The sequence below is a fragment of the Triticum aestivum genome, chromosome 3A (genome assembly GCF_018294505.1).
Source record: "Triticum aestivum cultivar Chinese Spring chromosome 3A, IWGSC CS RefSeq v2.1, whole genome shotgun sequence".
NCBI lineage: Eukaryota > Viridiplantae > Streptophyta > Magnoliopsida > Poales > Poaceae > Triticum > Triticum aestivum.
The window spans coordinates 621,078,482-621,087,954 of NC_057800.1; positions in this window are offsets into that span (position 1 = coordinate 621,078,482).

Sequence of the window (9,473 nt, forward strand, 5' to 3'; positions counted from 1 at the left end):
TAGTTTACAACCCAAATATTTGTATGGAAATTAAAATAGTTTTGCAACCCAATTAAAATTGTCTTTAATAAAATATTTTTACAACCAAATCGAAATTGTCTTGACTAAACATAAAATGGACCAATACATTTATTGGTTGCCAATGTGATCCACACGTGCTCAACCAAGTCATTTTGAAGATTCAAATGAGAGTGCCAATCACGCATCTCACGATGGAATTGAGCAAACTGTTCAAATATGGTCGGGTCTTGGTGCAGGGGCTCAATATTTTCACCTTGATAGTCAAATCCTTGGTCGAAGATACTCTCATCACGCTCGTCCTCGAAGATCATGTTGTGCATGATCACACAAGTAGTCATCACCTCCCAAAGCTTCCTTTCATCCCATGACAGTGCAGGGTTTCGAACGATACCCCACCGGGATTGAAGCACACCAAAAGCACGTTCCACATCCTTTCTAACACTCTCTTGCATTTGAGCAAATCTCTTTCTCTTCTCACCTTGGGGTTTCAAGATTATCTTCATAAAAGTTGACCACTGAGGATATATACCATCTGCTAGATAGTATCCCTTGTTGTAATGGTGGCCGTTGATCTCAAAGTTGACAGGTGGGGAGTGGCCTTCTGCAAGCCTCGCGAAGACTGGAGAACGCTGCAGCACGTTAATATCATTGTGAGAACCTGTCATGCCGAAGAAAGAATGTCATATCCAAAGATCCTGTGATGCCACCGCTTCTAATATGACAGTGCACGCCTTGACATGCCCTTTGTACTGGCCCTGCCAAGCAAATGGACAGTTCTTTCACTCCCAGTGCATACAATCTATGCTGCCAAGCATGCCTGGAAAGCCTCTAGCTGCGTTGGTCGCCAACAATCTCTCTGTATCAGCGGCAGTTGGCTGCCTCAAGTACTCTGGGCCAAACACCTCGATCACAGCCTGGCAAAACTTGTAGATTAACATCAGACATGTTGTCTCACTCATACGCACGTACTCATCCACCAGATCGCCTGGAATTCCATATGCAAGCATGCGGATGGCCGCGGTGCATTTCTGGTAAGAGGAGAATCCAAGCTTGCCAAGGGCATCCGTCTTGCACTCGAAGTATGGGTCATGAGCAACCACTCCCTCTCGGATACGATTGAACACATGTCTTGCCATTCAGAAACGGCGACGGAATTTATCCGGCTTGAAGAGCGGGGTGTTGGCAAAGTAATCGGCATAGAGCAGGGCGTGCCCTCTCTCCCTATTTGCGGTTCAGGTTGGGAGCACGGCCAGGGAGTGACCCCCTGTACCGAGGAAGCTGCCGTTGAATGTGGTCGTGAACGACCAGTGCAGCCACCACAATATCTTCATCATCCGACGACGAATCATCCGATGAACAAAGAAAGTGATGGAAGAAAAACTCGTCTCCACTGTCCATACCTTTGTGGGCAAAATGCCGAACACCTTGCGGGCGTGGTGGCGAAGATCACCTCGACGCGGCAGGGGTGGTTGCCGGCCGGCTACTGGCCGCTGTGGAGCTCTCGTCAGGAGCTGCCGAGGACGCCGTGCTACGTCGCCGGCGGTCATGTCCCCTCTGCGGCCGGCAAATACGTCGACGGCCAAACCTCCGATCGACGGCCAAAACTACGGCCACAGCACGGGCGTGGTGGCGGCCATGTCGAGTGGTTTGGTAGGGACGGCCGGAGGCTGCGCGGTGAGGAGGCGGCCGGAAAATAGCGGCGGCGCCGACGGCGGGGCGGGGCGAGAGAGAGAGGGTGGAAGCGTTTGGGAACGGAGGGACTGCTAGTGTCCTCGACAGGCGGGCCAGGAGGGACAAGGGCGTGCGTCCAAGCCGTCCGCGCGCGTCCGTTTCACCCCAAACCGAGCGCAAGTTTGGACCGGGGATGGGTCGAAAACGGATGGAATCCGGACATTTGTCCGTTTGAGGCCGTGCGCTGGGCTACGCTATTCGTCCATTTTATCCCAAACGGACGGGGGCGGACAGGATAGGGTCGCGCGGTGGAGTTGGCCTTACAGACTTACAGTGCTGCGCTGTTGATCTTCGCTACAGTCCAATACACTGCCAATCCCCAAAAAAGCAAAATACGGTGGCAGTCTAATATTGGTGTGACTGCTCGTACCGCGAGTCGAGGGCGAAACTGCACGGAAAGAGCCATGGGGCAACAACGATCACGTGAGCGGAGGGAGAGGTGGTCTACTCCAGGCTGGATCGCTTAGCTGGTCTGATCAGTGACGAAATTCTTTGGAGCCAAACAATCAGTTGTTTCATTTTTCTGCGTGTGACTCGTGACTGGACCCGGTGAGTGGCCAGTGATTGGCAATACTACCAAGTTTTATGAATAGCAGCCGTGCAGTTCGGAATGGCACCATCATGCGGCATGTCGTTGAATGCTCGGGCCCACCGTGCCAGTGATACAGCCACGCAGGCTCGTCATGGAGATGTGCGCGGAGCTCACAAGGTAGCAGGCATCGAATGCCAAGGACGCACGCGAATTCAGTTCAGTTTCTAGTTTCTACACGCCTTGGTGCTACACGGTACGAACTCGTCAGAACTGATCAACTGAGGGTAAATAGAGTAGATGAACTGCAAAAAAAACAGAGCAAGAGGGGGAATATGAGCACAAAAACCGAGGCTGGGGTTACAAGTTATGAGGAGAGGTGAAATTCCGAGTGTCAGAAAAATAATACATTAGTGAGACTGGCTAGAAAAGTACAAATTCTACACCCGAAAATAATAACATGATCAACCGTTTCATTTTTCTAGTCATGTTATTCTTGGGTGTATTGACCTGTTTTTGTTTTGGTGCAACCGTATTGAGCTGTTTTTGTTTTGCTGCAAACTAGTATGTCTAACGAGTAGGGTGTTTCGGTGCCCAGGCTTATCTGCATCCGGTTAGAAAAAAATTTGTAAAAAATTCAAAATAAATTCAAAAAAAATTGTGCGGTAGACAATTTGATGCGTGGGACCCGCTCCAAATGTTGAGTCATTTGGATATCTGAGCAGCTCTCAGCAAAAAAGACAAATCAAACCAAAACAATACATAAACAGTAAATTTTTACAGACCCTCAATTTGTGTTTTTTTGCTGAGATCTCCTCAGATGTCCAAATGATTTGAAAATCGGAGCGGACCTCACGCATCAAATTTTCTACCACACAAGAATTTTTGTAGTATTTGATTTGATTTTTTTCGTCAGTGCGGGTGTAGATGAGCTCGGGCGTAGAGATGGATTTTCGATGTCTAACCATATTTCCAAATGATTATAAATAATAACATGATTTTGGACTTCGTGTCACGACAACGTAAAGTGCGTGCATGATTGTTGCACTTTGAGATTGCCCATAAACATGTCGTAAATTCTCTATACAAAAAACATCGAACCTAATTTAGAATGATACTACTTACAATTGCCCAAGGGTGTGATGGCGGCATGGCGCATTTTCGGTGGCCACCGCTCTTGCGCGCCATGTGCCTTCATAGGCCCTGCACCTAGTCTTTCCTTATTCTCTTCGAAAGAATCTGGTCTTCTTCCCCCTCAGACCCTTGTGTGCTTCTTCCTCAACTCTTCTTCTTCTCACTCACCTCTCTTCTTGCATCCATGTTAAATGTGATATCGAAGTAAACAGGTGACGTTGCAAGGCTATGCCGATGTCAGCCCCCCCTCCCCCCCCCCACCCACGCACACACAACCACCTTGGGGCCACCATTGTTACAACCCGCTACTCGTTAGTTCAGTTTCTAGACACCTTGATACTACGATGTACGAACTCACTAGAACTGATGTAAGGGCATATTTATCCCTGAGTGGTTTTTGGTGATTGATGACAATGCATTTACGGACTAATCGTGTGCATTGAGCATTTCAGATATCTCATGTTTAGGCACAAGACAATTTGTTGCCCCTCGGAGTCTAGTGAAGACGGAGTTTTCCCTACGTTTCTTTTCGGTGGATTTGAGTCATAGGAAAGTCGTACTGTTACGAGGGGGTCCGCTTTGGAAAGGTTTGGGTGGAATCATCACGTACACATCTGTTCCTTTTGCACCACCTTTCCTTTGCATCTTTGGAGCAACTACTGTTTATCCGTGTCTCTGCAAAATGAAGGACTCCTAGTGATTGTTGTGTTGTGGCATGCGGTAGTACTGCTCACGGGAGATGTAGTACCGTAGAGGCCCACGGTAGTACCGATCGGGGGCGCGGTAGTACCGCAGGCCCTTGCGGTAGTACCGCTCCCCGGGCGCGGTAGTACCGTGGCCTCGGGCCGAGCACAGTAGCACGAGCCGAAGTAGGGGAGGATGTATTTTTTTACATTCGCGCCCTACGTGGTAGTACCGCTCCCTGTATGCGGTACCGTATCGGAGTTTTGCACAGACTGATACTCAGCGGAAGTAGCCACAAATGTATTTTTATTCGTCTGTGCTTTCCCGGCCCAGACAAACCCTGCCTTGCGGTGGTACCGCAAGGGCGAGCGGTAGTACCACTCCGGCGGTTCTACCGCTCTTTGCTTCAACGCAACAGGGTTGGTCTAGCTCCTGTCGCGCAAGCGGTAGTACCGTTGTGCCCCACGGTAGTACCGCAGGCCCTTGCGGTAGTGCCGCATGTCTGGTGTGGTAGTACCGCATGTCGCTGGCCGAGTAAATGGGTGGCGGTTGGATTTGTCCTATCGCTACATAAGGAGAGTCTTTTTCTCCGAGTAGTCTACCTCTTCCATCTGCAAGTTCCATTGTTGTTCTAAGCTCCATTTTCGCCCGATCTCTCTCCCTGGCCAATCAAACTTGTTGATTCTCTAGGAATTGGTTGAGAAGGCCTCGATCTACACTTCCACCAAGAGAAATTTGATCCCCCCCCCCACTAATCTCTTGCGGATCTTGTTACTCTTGGGTGTTTGAGCACCCTAGACGGTTGAGGTCACCGCGAAGCCATAGTCCATTGTGGTGAAGCTTCGTGGTGTCGTTGGGAGCCTCCAATTAAGTTGTGGAGATTGCCCCAACCTTGTTTGTAAAGGTTCGGTCGCCGCCTCCAAGGGCACCAATAGCGGAATCACGACATCTCGCATTGTGTGAGGGCGTGAGGAGAATACGGTGGCCCTAGTGGCTTCTTGGGGAGCATTGTGCCTCCACACCGCTCCAATGGAGACGCACTTCCTTTCAAAAGGAAGGAACTTCGGTAACACATCCTCGTCTCCACCGGCTCCACTCTTGGTTATCTCGTACCTTTACTTGTGCAAGCTTATATTGTGTTGCATCCCTTGCTTGCTTGTGTACTTGTTGTTGTTGCATCATATAGGTTGCCCACCTAGTTGCATATCTAGACAACCTACTTTGATGCAAAGTTTAAATTGGTAAAGAAAAGCTAAAAATTCTTAGTTGCCTATTCACACCCCCCTCTAGTCAACTATATCGATCCTTTCAATTGGTATCAGAGCCTCGTCTCTTTATTAAGGACTTTGCCGTCCGAAGAGTATGGTTGACACCATAGACGGTAGGGAGGAGCACCCCGGTGTGATTCCGTACTCGTCTACGGCCGATGGGGGTTCCTCGGTCTCTCGTGAGGAGTTCAATGCGGCTTTGGACACATTGAAAACCTCCATGACGACCGAGGTTGAAAGCATGTTCAACAAGTTTTTAGAAGGACTTAAATTATCCACCGCACCAATGAAAGTGGGAGATCCCGCTAACAAGGTGACGGATGCTAACTCCGACAAGGGGGAAGCTACGAGTGACAAAGTTCGTTTATCTAGTGGTAGAAGTGGAAATGGCATCTTTGCCCATGTTGAACCTCCGCTTACTTATGGAGGACCGGTTCCCTCCAGTCATTTGAATCATGTTGGTCCTCCTCCCAAGTTTGTGAAAAATGAAGGTTTTGCCTCTTGGGTCTATCGCTTTGAACATCATTTAAATCATAGTTCTACTAACCTTTGGAGAATTATTGAGCAAGGTTTCTATCCTCATGACCCAAGCAACTTCACTCCTAGAGAAGCCGCGAATCATCAATTCAACGAGTTCGCTCTTTGCATTCTCCAAGTGGCCATCCCTCCCGAAGATATTGCGCATCTCCGACCTTTCATCGTGGCCAAGGAAGCATGGCAACATGTTGTTTCCATTTACAAGGGAAGCGCAAGCATTCAACGCTCCAACTATGAAGTGGTTCAAGATCAAGCCGATGAGTTTGCAATGAATGAAGATGAAGAACCTCGTGAGCTTTACCGGAGATTAACCACTCTTGCGGTCTCACTCCGAGATCATGGGAGCAAGGATACGGATGACAATTGGATCAAGCGCAAATTTCTCAAGACCATGATGCCCTACCACAAGGCCATGTCCTCCGTCATCCGTCAAAGGCCGGACTTCCACACCTTGTCCTCAAGTGAAGTGTTGGATGAGTTTGTGGCAATGAGAATCTTGGACAAGACCACCGACAATGCGGTGTTGCGTTCTCAACGCGCAAAGAAGCCCAACCTTGCCTTTAAGGCCAAGGCTAGTGTGGAAAAAGAGGATGAAGAGGAAGAAGGGGAGAGTAAGCCCGAAGATACAAAATATGTTTATCATGAGCACATGGCTCTCGCTTTAAGGCAATTTTGGAGCAAGAAGAACTCAAGGCCCAACTTCAACAAGAACAACTCAAGTGGCTCCAGGGGCAAGCAACGTGTGCGTACATGCTATAATTGTGGCAATGTGAGCCACTTTGTTGCGGAGTGTCCATATGAGAAGAGGGAAGACAATGGTGGCAAGCTCATCCGAAAAGACAAGGCCAAGTCCTTCCCCAACAAGAACAACTTCACCAAGAAGACTCCTCCCAAGGGCTTGGTGGCACAAGAAGAGTACAATGAGGATGATGATGATGATGAACATGGTGAGTCGGTTGCCATGGCCTCCGTTGCCATTGCGACAACTCCACAGGTGTCCCTCTCCGACTCACCCAATGAGAACATCACCGCCAAGTGCCTCATGGCTAAAGCCACCAACATGGTAACCTCCAACATAAAAACTACCATCATTACTAATCCCTCTTTGACGGATTGCATTGATGAAAGTGAGGGGTACAATGAGGAAGAAAATGAATTTGAGTCTTTTATGAGTAAGCTTAAAGGTAAATCCAAGAAGCACTTTGTTGCTCTTTTGGAACAACTTGGTGAAACCAATGACATGATCGAGGCTCACGAAGACAACATCTCTAAGATGGTGGGACATAGTCGTGACTATGCCGGTGAGATATCGGATCTCTCTAATGCTCTTGAGGAAGAGTGTGGTCATCGTTTGGCTCTTGAGGAGTCTATAACGCCCCGAGACCGATGCGCCAGGTGTCTTCCAGTTATTCGCCTGCCAAGTTTCATCGCATTCGAAGTCCGTTTGACGCCCCAACCGATAACTATAGCGACAATATAGTCGGTCTAATCGTCGGACATTTTTGGTCTCCGAAAACTGTTGCCGGGCTGCCCTCTCTTCCCTCCTACACAGCCCACCTAGTTCCCCCTCTATCCGGAACCATCCGATGTTGATCGAACAGTCCGAAAACAGTTAAAAACCCCTCTCCTAGACCTCTATCTATAAATAGACGCCCATCCTCACATTTCTGTCAAAACCCTAGTCTAAACCTACCCCTAGACCCTCCCCTAACCTCTCAGCTAAATCTGAGAATGGGTGGGTAACCAAACCAAACCTGAACTGAACCCACGTGATGATGTTTTGGAAACTGAACCAAACTAACCCCACGTAATGGGCATTGGCACCCAGCCAAACTAAACCACATGACAAATCCCCCAAAACCAAACTAACCCATTCTAGAAACTATGGTTTTAGCCTATGGTTCTATATCAGTTCCCCACCCATACATGTACAACTCAATATATGTACGATCCTGCACTTCACTGCTAAAACATAGCACCAGCTTAATAACATATACAGACATTGCACTTGACAACTTACATATTCTGCACTACCAACACTTAAATTGATGAACAATTGACAGCTTCATAACATGAACACTTGACAGCTTCATAACATGTACAAAACACAGATTCTGAAGCACAAATATTACACTTGATAGCTTACACATTCTGCACTACCAGCACTTGAAGTACATAACTAATAACAAACGGAGCTGAATTAAGGCTGATAATGGATTCCAAGCCGGGATTGCGTTACGCCATCTGCCAAAGATGGATGTCACTAAGTTCTCAAAGAGGTAGTAGTCAGCTTGTACCTTGATCTGAAAAGACACAATTTTTAGAACTATGAGTCTGGATCACTAGTTGCTCATGCCATGCTCCAGCTTCTCCCAGGTTTGAGAACATCTCAAGCATGGATGTGATTCTTTAGCCTTTTCTAGTAAAATAAAGAACGGATACCAAAGAGGTGCCACTAACTTGTGCAACATCACAAAAAGGTAGACTTATAAACATAACAATTTGCTTGTCCCGTTACAAAATGTCAACTTGTGTCTAGCATTTTATCGATGATCAGGATTTTCTAAAGAGCCAACTTGGCCACCAACTTTGAAACTTCACTAGCCATTGCATATATATATATATATATATATATATATATATATATATATGGATGATCAGGATTATATTTTTACCTTTCATTGGTTCAAAACTTTTAGCTGCGTCCTTACTGTCCATCTCCTGCAAATGAAACAAAATATTAATTTAAAGGCATATCAACACTTCTATACTACTTCTATACTGTAGGTTTTATATATCCCATTCTACACAAGTAGTAGAACCAAAATGTAAGCGGTTAACTCACCCTCCGTTGGTTTGAACAACCAATCTTTATCACAAACAAGCACTTCTAGCATATCAGGGTTCAAAGAGCTTCTCTTGTTGCCGAGTATCCTCTTACCACAACTGAAGGCTGATTCAGATGCCACTGTGCTCAAAGGAATTGCAAGAAAGTCATGGGCCATAGATGCCAATATAGGAAACTTTTCGCCATGCCTCTTCCACCAACCCAAGACATCAAAGTCATCACCGACCTTCTCAGATGCTTCTTCCAAGTATGCATCAAGCTCAGATTTGTGTACACGTGATCTCCGACGAGACTTGTGCTGGGCAAACTCTTCTTCCAACTTCCTTTTCCCTGCAACAGGTGATCCAATAATGGTATTGCCTTGACTAGAAGGTGTCGAGTGTGCAGTGCTTGTCGCTGCAAGTAGCTCATATTCCTTGACATACTTTCTCACCCATTCTAAAGCAATCTCCACTAGTTTTGTAATTTGCTCCCCGTCGGTAAACAACTTGCAATAGAAGAAATCCAAGTAATCTTCTTTCCTCCTTGGATCCAGGAATGTAGCAATGACAAGTGCATGGTTAAACTCAACGCCCTTGCTTTCTCTACGACGGTTAGGATCTGCATTGTCCTTCTCCTCGGGATCCCAATATTTATCAAGCTTCGTTTGCATCACTGCCGCCAATTCCTTCAACACATCAGAGGTCTGCCAACCCGGGTCTTTCAATGCATGGCGAATAGA